Source organism: Adiantum capillus-veneris, chromosome 14 (genome assembly GCF_014529385.1).
Source record: "Adiantum capillus-veneris isolate H3 chromosome 14, ASM1452938v2, whole genome shotgun sequence".
In the NCBI taxonomy this organism is placed as follows: domain Eukaryota; kingdom Viridiplantae; phylum Streptophyta; class Polypodiopsida; order Polypodiales; family Pteridaceae; genus Adiantum; species Adiantum capillus-veneris.
Window position 1 is genome coordinate 98,255,846 of NC_140944.1, and position 12,639 is coordinate 98,268,484.

General features: G+C 41.1%; 1 pseudogene; it reads right to left on the reverse strand.

Moving 5' to 3' along the window:
- Positions 1–321: 321 nt before the first annotated feature.
- LOC147442816 (glycine-rich RNA-binding protein 4, mitochondrial pseudogene) lies at positions 322–844 on the reverse strand (annotated as a pseudogene).
- Between the last annotated feature and the right edge of the window lie 11,795 nt (positions 845–12,639).

Below are 12,639 nucleotides of genomic sequence, written 5' to 3' on the forward strand. Positions count from 1 at the left end.
TCACCTAGGTCACAAGGAACACAAAGAATGTATTGTAACAAGTCTCTCTTTATGGGAGAAATCATAATACAAATGCCTATTGGAGGGGGGCCCGGCTCCACATAAATCCGGTCCTCAATTGTTGTCATGTTCTCTAAATTCTCTCTCTTGCAAAAGTATTGTCCATGCCACGTTAACTAATTGCTATAATTATGTTGCTATCTTCAATTATGTCAACCCGCTATGCTCACAAAATCATTTCTTGAAAGTACTCTCACTAAATTCCTCTACTCTCACATTGAATAGGCAAATTCCATTACAATCCATCCCGGCATTCAAGTCTCCTTACTGATTCGACGTGCTTGCATCCAGTGATGGTATCGAGCCCCAGTCATCATCAGTGGGAGCAGACTCAGAGGAATCCAAGGCGAAGCTAGACCCAAACCCACTACCACTGCCAAAGTCTGACGAAGGATGTGCAGGGCGAGTAGATGCTCGATCTACGCGGATAGCTCGGCAATCAGGATTGTGACCATTAAGTTTCGACAAAGTTGTATCTGCGTCTTCCTCCTTGTAATAAGTGACAAAACCAAAGCCACGAGAGCGCCCTGTCTCTCTGTCCATGATAATCTTTGCGTCTACCACCTCGCCATGTGCACCAAAGGCCTCTCGTAAGCCATCTTCCGTGGTGCGGAAGGAAATGCCTCCAACGAACAGCTTGCTGCCCTCGACTATGTATGTGCGCACGGACATCAGTGAGGAGGGAGCTTGACAGAGCCTGCCCCGTAGACTCTGAGCCAATCCCCCCAACAGAAGGCGCTTACTTGCCTGTGCCATCTATGCCTTCTCTACGACTTCTGCTAGGCCTCTACCTTCTGCTCGCCTTCTACAACCCTCTCTCTCTCTCTCTCTCTCTCTCTCTCTCTCTCTCTCTCTCTCTCTCTCTCTCTCTCTCTCTCTCTCTCTCTCTCTCTCTCTCTCTCTCTCTCTCTCTCTCTCTCTCTCTCTCTCTCTCTCTCTCTCTCTCTCTCTCTCTCTCTCTCTAGTCAGGCGTGTACGTGTGAGCCTGCAATCTGAAAATGAGCCTTTCAAAAACCCAGCTCTCTGTGTTTGACGACATGGTACAAAGCTCAAAATCTATCCTCAGCCCCTTCATTGCGGTTGTGAGCAATCTGAACAAACAGTAAAGATGGAAAGGGTTACAGAACAGGCTTGCATGCACCTATGTTTGTGTCTATGCAGGAGTGGAGCCTCATCATCACATGCAGAGGTTCTACCACTACATTGGGAGCTTCTACTTACTACTTAATGGGCTTGGCTGCAGGTACAAGGCGCACTGTCCGAGATGTGGGTCTCTGCAGAAAGAGAGTGGGAGATGCGGTGCTCTGCAACTTTTATACTTAAGAGGCCACACAGCGCATAAGCCATGCATGACCCCATTGCAGTCGTTGATGTATCTGCCTATCACCATGAAGCCAAGTATCTTAAACCCACACACACACAGCCTATTCTATTGCTTAATATCGACGTACCTTATTGGATGATTGATAAAGCTGCTTTCTTCTCAGGCCAAACGCAGAAAACCAAATCAGTTGGAAGGTGCACGTACCTGAAATCCAACAGTGTTGCAGTCGAGCTTCGACTGTTGTGCGTCCTTGGATGCCTCTCTCTCTGTCTCTCTCTCTCTCTCTCTCTCTCTCTCTCTCTCTCTCTCTCTCTCTCTCTCTCTCTCTCTCTCTCTCTCTCTCTCTCTCTCTCTCTCTCTCTCTCTCTCTCTCTCTCTCTCTCTCTCTCTCGCTTCACAACTCAAAAAAGAGCACGTTCAACTCACGCGCCATTTTTTTGGGGGCAACTACTATTGAATTTTCATGCAACTTTGGAACTTGAGCTCTTAGACCTACATCACACACAGACACAGACACAAACTTGAGCCAGTTTTTTTTAAATGGAGAGAGATAGAGAGAGAGAGAGAGAGAGATATTTTTTGTCTGCCTTCACCATGCATTGAGGGTACTGTCGAGGGTAAGCGCGTTAAAAATCGGACCCAAAATACATAGGGCTCTGGTTAAATATCGGCCTGCTAGGCCGCGTGTAGGTGGGCGTGACTGGCCCAGCCGGTCATGTCGCTTTTTGGGGGGGCAGCAGACATTTTAAACATATGTACAGCATACGCCACGGCCTGTGCATATCCATGCACGTAGTGCAGTGGTTAGGGCAGTGCTTGTAGGACGCGAGGTCGGGGGTTCGAGACTGCGTGTGAGCTCTATGTGTTGACTTGTTGGTCAATAGTCACTTAATGGCTACATTCGACTGGCAACCGGCATGCCTTGCTTTGCCACAAGGCCTAGCATGCCGAAATATAACCAAAAACAGCTACATCGTGTCATGCGCTCTATAGCCCCGCCATACAATCTCATGCACAAGTAAAACCCTAGCTGGGTTCACACTCAAATGAACACTAATGCCCGTATCACACTATCAGACTAGGGTTCTCGTCCCCTGTTACAGTGTCCCGTAGCCAAGAGCTACCACCATTTGAAGCCTATCAAAATTCTTCCCGCATTTTACTTTTTGAAGGTTGGCCAGGTCATGAAAAGATCGTCGGGCTTGCTGGGTCGCCCCTCCAAGCAACAAACTTTCACTACTACCTCGTCAAATTACCACACGCCATCTCAACACAATCGTGGTATGCCTGCCCCAGTGTGACGGGGGCTAAGACTAAAGTCAACAATTTAAAAATACCTCTATCTCGCCAACAGACTTTGAAAGTTATCTCTAACATTGAAATTTCAAATTTGGCTCTAAAATTTAAATTTGCAGGTGGGAATTTGGAAAAGAAAGCAACTCTCATCGAGGAGAACGGTACTCAGACGTGAAGCAAAAATTGCATCTTTGCATTTGTATGTAACAATAATGTGAGCCTTGAGGAAGCTAGCATAGGGAATGTTTAGAGCAATCCACCATAAACAGGGATGAAGCCCTAGTCTAGTCCAATGAAGATGTGATGCATCAGCGGTTTTTTGGCCACTACACTAACACCATTATCTTCATATGGGAGGAGCAACATCTCTTTTATTGCCGAAAAGACTGGCTCAACATCGGAGCTCCTTACTGGCTCCTTTACCTTACTTGTGCCTTATTTCTAAAAGCGGTCATGCAGTTTGCCACGTCACTTGCAAAAAAATTAACATTTCACAAAGGCCTCCCCATGGCAGGCCAAAAATGTTGGAAACGCCATCGATGAGGGCGCACATCACGGAACAAAGCAGAGGGCAACATGCCATATTTTCCTAAAAAAAGCAACAACCGCTTTGAGCCCACATAAGATGGAGGGAAACTTATCTGTTGTTTCGATAGGAACCATGCCACATAAGAAAGACCAAACTCCGGCAAACCTTAGCCCCCCCCCCCACCACCACAAATGGCAGCCAACTAGCTCGCTTCACAAGTTCCTCGTTCATCAGTGATTCATTGTCGTCAGCACCCATTAGTAGTGACATATTGCTGAAAGAAGTATGTTGTTCCGCCTTTTGCTACTACAAAGCCCAAAAATGCATGAACTACATGACAATACTCCATATTGGACATAGATTCAAGCATACCCATGTCCCTCTCCATACCTACCTACGTTTAAAGAAAACAATTATGGGCATGACCAATACATATATATCAATGTCGTTGACATTACAAGTGAACATGCTCATTACCAACACCTTAAGTACACATGAAGACGGTGATGCACTAATAATTAGGGAAACTCACACTCATGACCATCAAGTATGTGTGTTCTACAACCACGTGGTCTATATATGAAGAAGAAAATATAGTTTGAGGGAGCAGCGATAGGCCTTCTCTTGATTGCTTTCATAAATGAGTTGAATTAGATTGCAAGAGATATCGTTTCCTTTATGCTTGATGTTACTGCGGCACAAAGTGCTCAAGAGGTACGTGCATGCTACTGTATGATGATGCCATAATGGTGAACATTGTAACCATTAGCTTCATCATGCATATTATTGACTACACACTACGGCATCCCTACTACATCATCAATACCCAATAGAGGGTGTAGAAACATTGAAATAAAACTTACTACAATGTGCAACATGGTTATGGCAAGGAAACCCTGGGTGGTTTTAACTGAAGGTGAAAGGTCTTTCTTATCCAATCAGTTATGCTTGCATCTTGAAGACATATGGAGAAAGACCTTTTTCCATATCCAATCAGTTATGCTTGCATCTTGAAGACATATGGCCTTATGCAAGACCTTCACAAGATGACAGAATCCGCAATGAGGGATACGGTCTTAATCATAGGAGAGATACAATCTCTTAGTCCTTATCACAAATCAACAAACTTGTCATTGGCCCAGCACTAGGTGTTTAGTTAAGGATTGTGCATGCCATCAAATATTTCTTCATATGTATAGTAGGTAAAGCAATGCAGCTCTATTAGATGGGTGAGCCTAAACAAATATATTCATACTTCTTGATGTTTTGGATTTTAAAAACCCCTTCAATAAATTTACATCTATTGATTATTTATGTCCCTAATGTAAAATAAATTATGTAAGACTTTAGCAAATTCAATACCCTTCCATTGAACGCACATACTATCTTACATATTCCATAGTGAACACCCCGGGTTGGGAAGCCATGATTTTGAAACACAAAAACTTCCTCTCATTTTTCCCTTTTCTCTCTCTCTCTCTCTCTCTCTCTCTCTCTCTCTCTCTCTCTCTCTCCCCCCCCCCCCCTCAAATAAATATTATACTCCCTCCCTTATTTTTAAGCTTGGGAGATAAATTAATGGGGGCCTACCCCTAACTCATACGCTTATGTAACTTGTAAAAAAAAAACCCTCCCTTGCACTTACGTGGTGTGGTAACTCCATGGTGAATCCCCCGGGAGCCAGATCCAACGAAACAAAGGGGCACCACCTAGTTATGGATACAAACTAGGATGCAAATAGTATGTATCCCAACACGCAAAGAAAAGAATGCAAAATTGCCATACAAACACACCAAACACAGTCCTTCACAACCGTATGGATTTGGAAGAGAGTAGGTAGAGAGTACAAATAAACTTGAACAACTAGATCCTGGCATAAAAGATTACATGCTTCCAAGCTTAGAAATATTAAAGAGACAACACAAGGCTTGATCTTATTGCCATTTTACCATTGTCTTAAGGTTATGGGAGCCCTCTCACCATATCACCCTCTTACAATTAGTCCTAGGCAAACAATTCAACAAGCCCCTTAAAACCACAAAGCATGAAAGCATACATTTAATCTTGAGGACAAGTTCACCTTAGACAAGCCATTGAGCCAAATTGTCGAGTTGCATTTGGAAAGAAGAGGCATAGCTGTTGTACACTATTGCACCCCAAACTATCAATGTAATTTATGAGCAAGCGGAAGCTACAAATGTAATGGAGAGTAGGACATCACTCAATTCCTCTCAATAGCCTCCTCAAAGCATCTCTATGCACGTATGAGTATAATGTGATAGAGAGCTCTCAAAGCTTACAATCTTCTCACACAACTAGCGTTGGATAGTGCTATGTTATGTGTGCAACTTCTCCTTACAAAGAAGAGAAGGGCTCTATTTATAGGTTTTTGGAAGCCCCAATTAGGATTAAACCTAATCAATTTTATTAAGAGTAACATGGATTCTAATTTTCTTTTGAATTTCAAATGAGAGTGGGTCTCTCTTTTCCTTTGAGTCACATGAATGTAGGCTCAAGGAGATAGAATTATTCAGGTTGAAAGAAGAGAGGTTTGAGTGAATAACTTTGGAGTTCCTACTTTAGTGGATAGTAGAGGGTGCATTTTTTACAACAAAGTTAATGGTTAGTGTTAGTGATCACTAAAAAGTTAGTGGTACAATTTACAATGGGTAGAATGAATTTGATGGTAAAAGGAGATAGTGAATGAAGTGAGAATCCTTGAGATGGTGAAGCCTTCAAGAAGCTGGCACTTACCTTGTGTAGATTGTCAAGAATGATTGCCAATCTTCTTCTTCTTCTCTTCTTTTTTTTACACCTCATTGTCGATGTCGATAACCAATTATGAAAATGATGATTCGGTGACGAGATTTCCCAATTTTGCAGAGGTTAAGCATGTCCTACATGCTGAATTTATGTACATAGAGAATAGGTAAGTTGAAATTATGAGTTAGAGGTAACAGAGAGAGACATAGATAGGGTGTATATACATGTAGAGTTCATATAGGAGCTAATGGAGGTGAGAGGGGAGGTTCGTGGTGAAGAGGGTGAAAGAAACCATGAAAGTTTTAGGTTTGAGTGAGGGATGGAGAGGGATGAGTATGTTTGTGTGTGTGGAGAAGTGTGAAGGGAAGTGAGAGAAGACTAGGGTGACTTGTGAGAAAAAGTGAGCAGACTGGGGTCCACCATAAAATTTATATCTCACTGATGGTAGCTCCAAAACTTATGCAAAAAATTAAGATGATTATTCAGCTTGTGGACTACATTTTGTCTGTTGGTCACTTCTTCAAATTCCGAGCGGAGATAGGTGCCAAAAATCTCACCAAAAATCTTTTTTTTTATGCATGTAAAAGTCTTTTAGTTGCCCCCTCCTTTGTTGAATTTTCACAATGCATCCAAGAGTGAACCCCTCCTTTGTCATATCATGATACAAAGCATCCAAGTTATTTTTACACATGCATGGAGGAGGATTATTGGTGAATAAAGAAATATATACATGGTGAGACTAGTGTATGGACTATTCATGGATTTTAGTTCAATGAGCACATGGTGTTAAAATAATGAGTACATAATAATAAAAATATGGAAGAATTATGGATATGAAAAAAAATATTGGAATCATATGATATGATCCCTCTTTTGTATTGTTTTTGGTGAAAGAGAAAAAGTATCCAAGTAAATGAAAATTATATAATAAAAGTGACTAAGGAAGTAGGAGCTGGTTTTTTTGTTTTCACAAGGGTGAGGATAAAAATGTGGGGGTGATTTGTATAAAAGAAAAAATGAGGTTAGAGGATGTACACATTGGCAAAAGATATACTTATGGTGCAAGAGGACAAAAGAAGGCATATATAGGTCTAGTAAAACACACATCTAGGTATAAATATTTTTTAAAAAATACCAAAATAATTATAATAAAAATCTCTATATTTAGGCCCTATATACAATGAAATATTTACACACAAAAAGACCATAATATACTTTTCTTTTTTATTTTTTATTTATTTTATTGGCTCAACTAGCATAGTGACTAGCTAATTGAGGGGTTTTAAGGAGATATGGGGAAAGTCCCCTAGCTCACACATGCCTATGTACAGTGAAAGGGTGAGGATAACCACAATGTTTGAGTAATTTTGTTAGGGTGAGGTAGCTCACCATGGCAATTTTGAATAGCCAAAAAATAGCTATCACTAGTATAGGCCGTATCTATGTGTATGCCACCTCTCCATCCACATTGCCTAATAGTTGGACACACACTTACTTGGAATCATTGATCACTTCATTGTTTGAAGATTTATTGCATCTGGAACTTGGAATCTAAGACAAACCCTACTCCATGTAAAGGAGTATGCAGCTGCTCCCATCGTCTTTTGACAAACAACATCATCATGGCTTTCTCTTTTCCTGCATATGATATAGAGTCTTTTAACTTGAAAGAGGCGTCATGCATGTACCAGTTAACGGGTCCAAAGATAGAGGCTTCTTTGTCCACTAATTGTATCAGATGAATGAAGGGTTCTGAGACAAGAACATTTTTTCTACATTTCTTCAAAAAACAAGAGAGTTTACAAACTGGTAGCATTTGGAAGCAGCAGGTTCATACTTGGGATAGTTATCAAGATAAATGTCCCATCTTCTATCTACCACTGTTTCAACAAGGGCTGCTTTAACCTATTGTAATGTAGAGAGAACGTAATACGCTATCCAAAATGGGTCACACAAAAAAAGTGTAATACTTTTTTGGGACTTAGTTCCAAATAGAGTGTAAGAAAATGAATGCTCTTGTATAAACTTCACCAAGTCCTTTTCATCTAGAAGACTTAATAGAAGGAACTTTTCAGAAATCCTTTAAGAGCAGATTCAAAGTGTGGGTAGCACATGGAACCCATGTAATCTTTGGATACTTTTCTTCAATGCTTTCCTAAATTCTTTGTAGTTAGATGCATTATTTGTAACAATGGCTGTCACATTTTTAGGTCCTCTTGCTCTTTTGTTGAACCCTCATATACACAGCAAGATATCCACTAGTTTTCTCTTTTAGGGATGTGTCGATTGCTTCAAGAAAGATGGATCCTCTTGGACAAATCAACATTACATTGAACAATGTTTTCTTCTGACAAAATGTCTAACCATCTAGAGCGATTGTGCATCCATACTGTGGCACATAATCAAGAGTTGTGCACTTAAAAATTTTCTCTGGTGTAGTTTTTATTTTATCTAAATATTCTATATGCATCTTATTATAATCAGGTACCACAAAATCCTTCTTCGATGTGCTCATTAAAGCATCTTTGAAGACAATATTTTGAATGACATTAAAAGGAATTCCATATGCAACAAATGCTTGCGTCCACTTAAGATGGAGTTCAAGAAGCCATTGTTTGCAAATAGAATCACTTGGTGCAGGTTCTCCTCTAGTCCATGCTTCACTTTGGCTTATGTTAGGAGAGCTTGTGGTAGGATTAGAGCTACAAGCCCCAAAAAAGGATGAATGACACCTTTCTTGATTATAAACAGGGTTGAGGGAGGGTTTTGATCATTCTCAAGTGTCATCTCCATGTTGGAATTAGGGTTGCAGAGAAACGCACACATCTTGGAGAAGACGAAGGAAGCTCAAGGCACACAATAGAGAGTGTGTTACTTAGTGTGCAATGGAAAGATAGATAGCCCTAGAGTGACGGGCGTATATACAATGCTCGGGGGAAAAAACCTCTTAAAGAGGGAAAAAATGCCCCGGTGGTAGTGATGTGTTCACACACATCACTACCACATGTATATGGTAACAAATCCCCCCTGGAGTGATGCGGTGAACGAGAGCTGGCACATGAGTAAAGGGAAATGCCATGCCCTGAGGACATGATCAGTCCACAAAGGGGAGTAGGCCCAAAGCTGTGCGGAAAGCTTCAAGCTTCTCACGAGACAATGCCTTTGTGAAAAGCTCTGCAAGGTTGTCCTTTGTTGGCACATAACCCAAGTTGATCTCTCCTACTGAGAGCATCTCCCTGACATAGTGTTAATGCACCTCAATGCGCTCTGACTATTAGTGCAAATAGTTTTGGTAGGGTCTTGTCCAACACCCAAATCATCCATAAGGTGTCTGAGCCATACACACTCAACCGTAGCTATGAAGACTGCCCTGTACTCAGCCTCACAACTAGAAGTGGCCACAGTAGGTTTCTTCTTGCTCAACCATGATATACATGAACTCCCAAGCATTAAAAAAAAACCACTTGTGGACACTCGCGTGTCAAAACAACCAACCCAAATCTGAGTCCGAAAAAGCATGTAAGTTTGGCAGCAATGATCCGCCCTTGGGATAAAGCAAGCCAAGATGTAAAGTGTGACTAAGGTAGAGAAAAATCCTCTTGACAGCCTGCCAATGCTAAGACCGTGGGCTATGCATAAATCTGTTGACTTGTGAGACTGCAAACTGAATATCTGGCCTCGTGTTGCATACATAAATGAAGCATCCAACAGCAGTTTGGTAAAGAGTGACATTAGCAGGAACGCCAGCATCATGTAGACTCAACTTCAAACTCCTTTTTCCATAGGAGTGGCAATAGGTTTGCAATCCTCAAGTCCAAACGTACATAGCAATGTCTCTATGTAACTTTTCTGACACAAGGCAATACCACCATCACACTGCTTAAACTGTATACCCAAGTAATGATGCAACAGTCCCAAATCTTTCATCTTGAAAGTAGCATTCAAATCAGCCATAAATTCAGCAATATGTTTCTCATTTGGTTCAGTGATCAGCAAATCATCAACATAAAGAAACACAATGAGCAGTACATCACCCTCACATTTTACATACAATGTGCTTTCTGCTGGACTGCTATGAAAGCCTTCTTTGACCAAATGAGTGTCACCTTTCTCATACCAACCACTAGGAGATTGCTTCAGCACATAGAAAGCCTTCTTACATCTACACACTTTGTTCTCTTGTGCTTTCTTGACAAAACCACGAGGTTGCGTTACATAAACTTCCTCAAATATGTCACCATTCAAGAAAGCAGTAACAATGTCTGATTGATGTACATCCCAATCAACATGAGCTGCCAATGCACATAGAAAATGCACAGTAGTCATACAAAAAGTGGGAGAAAAAGTCTCTTCATAATCTATGCCTTTTTGCTGTGCATAACCCTTTGCAACAAGTCGAGCCTTATGGCTATCGATCTCACCATCCGGCTTGCGTTTCAACTTGTAAATCCACTTTGTACCAATGGCCTTTTTGCTAGGAGGCAAATCACATAAAGTACATGTGTCATTTTCTATAAGTGCATCATATTCTGATTGCATGGCAGCCATCCAATTTTTTGAATTTTGTGCTTCATCAAAAGACAGAGGTTCCTCACCATCATGTAAGCTAGACACAGCCAAAGCATAACAATCTAATGCATAAGATGCATGGCAAGAGCTTGAACGAGTATGACTAGACAAAGGTGCATCCAATTTACTGTCACGCAAAGTGTGCACCAATCATTTTGGCATACCTCTAGCCTGCTCATTTTCAGCCCTTTCCTCATCAAGTACATCATGTACATCGGCATCAGTAATAGTCTAGTCTATAACATTTTTGGAAACCCCCATAGGCTGTACATTTGCCTCATTGGAGTTTACATTCAAACTTCCACCACTGAAAAGAGGCAACAAAGTGTCATAAATTTCCTTTGAGCTTACATTACTGTCTCTAGTACATGACAACAAGGGCTGAACAGAAACTTCCACAAACACTACATCTCGTGAAACCAAAATACGCTATGTTTCTGTATGATACAACCTGTAACCTTTGCTTTTAGCACTATAACCAACAAAAATACATTTGACAGCGTTATCATCCAATTTTCTGTGTTGCACTTGTGGCACTAAACCATAAGCCAAACAGCCAAAAACACGCATGTGCTCAAAAATGACTTTCTATCATGACATGCCTTATATGGAGTCATAAATTGCAACACTTTTGTAGGACACCTGTTGAGTACATAAGTGGCACACATGACAGCCTCGAGCCAAAACGAATGTGGTAAAGCTTGACTCTTGACCATACATCTTGCCATTTCCATAAGAGACCTCTTATTTCTCTCAGCAACACCATTTTGCTGAGGTGTATACGGCACTCTACATCGGCATTTTATCCCACGACTAGCCAGAAATGCATTAAACTCATGAGACATATACCCCCCCTCGATCGGAACGGAGGGTGCCCATAGTACATTTCGATACATTTTCAACCATAGCCAGAAATTGTTGGAATCACATAAAAACTTCGTACTTCGGTTTAAGCGGAAATACCGATGCATGCCTGGAGTAATCATCAATGAAAGTCACGAAGTACAGGTAATTGCCCAAGGACGGAGTTTGCATGGGCCCACAAACATCACTATGCACAAGTTGCAACCTGCATGTGGCCTAACTGAACCATCCTTAGGAAACTTAGAACGCTGCATTTTACCCAAAATATAGCCTTCACAAACATGTTTGACAGGTGCTTCAAGAGGCGAAAAGAAGCAACCATATCATATTTCTGCAAACGGAGCAAACTGGGAAAATTCAGATAACCAAAACGTGCATGCCAAAGTTTTGCATCTGAAATGGCCCTTGAATCTACAACTACATTTGCAGAATTTTGTTTACACTTGTCATACAAAGTGAGCTTATACAGCCCACAGCACAAAAGCCCAGATGCAACAATTTCATCATCAAAACTACGATCATGAACTGTACATCTTTCATCCACAAATTTGACTACAAGTCCAAGTCTAGCAAGTGCAGATATAGACATAAGATTTTGCTTAATCCCAAGTACATAAAGTGCATCAATAAGTGTGAAAGAACTGCCATTTGTAGCAATAAGCACAATCTTTCCAACTCCCTAAACAGGATAAGAGGCATTGTTGGCACAAGTGATTGAATTCTCATGAGGAACAGACTCGAGAGAGGTAAACAATTCATGATGTGAGGTAATGTGCTTTGTAGCACCACTGTCGAAATACCACACGTGAATTTGTAGCAATTGACATGCATGCATCATGGAGAGTAGGATTGTAAGTGCACTCTACACTAAAAGCCCATTTTGCATCAACATCAGCAACACAGTCTCCTTTCACAGAAGACTCAACAATGGCTGCATTTGTAGTGGAACCAGCATTTTCATTGGAACCACCCTCTTTCTTCTTAGCCTCTATGGCATTCAACTTAGGACACTGCTTGATCAAATGATTAGTAGCTCTACAATAATGGCAATGCATTTGTAGTGGAACCAGCATATGCATTGGAACCACCCTCTTTCTTTTTAGCCTCTAACTGCTTGATCAAATGATCAGTAGCTCTAGAATAATGGCAATGCATTTTCTTTTTTCCTTTATCACCAAAATTTCCAGACGAATTGCTGCTAGCAAAAGCATTAGGAACAAAAGTTTTTCCACTC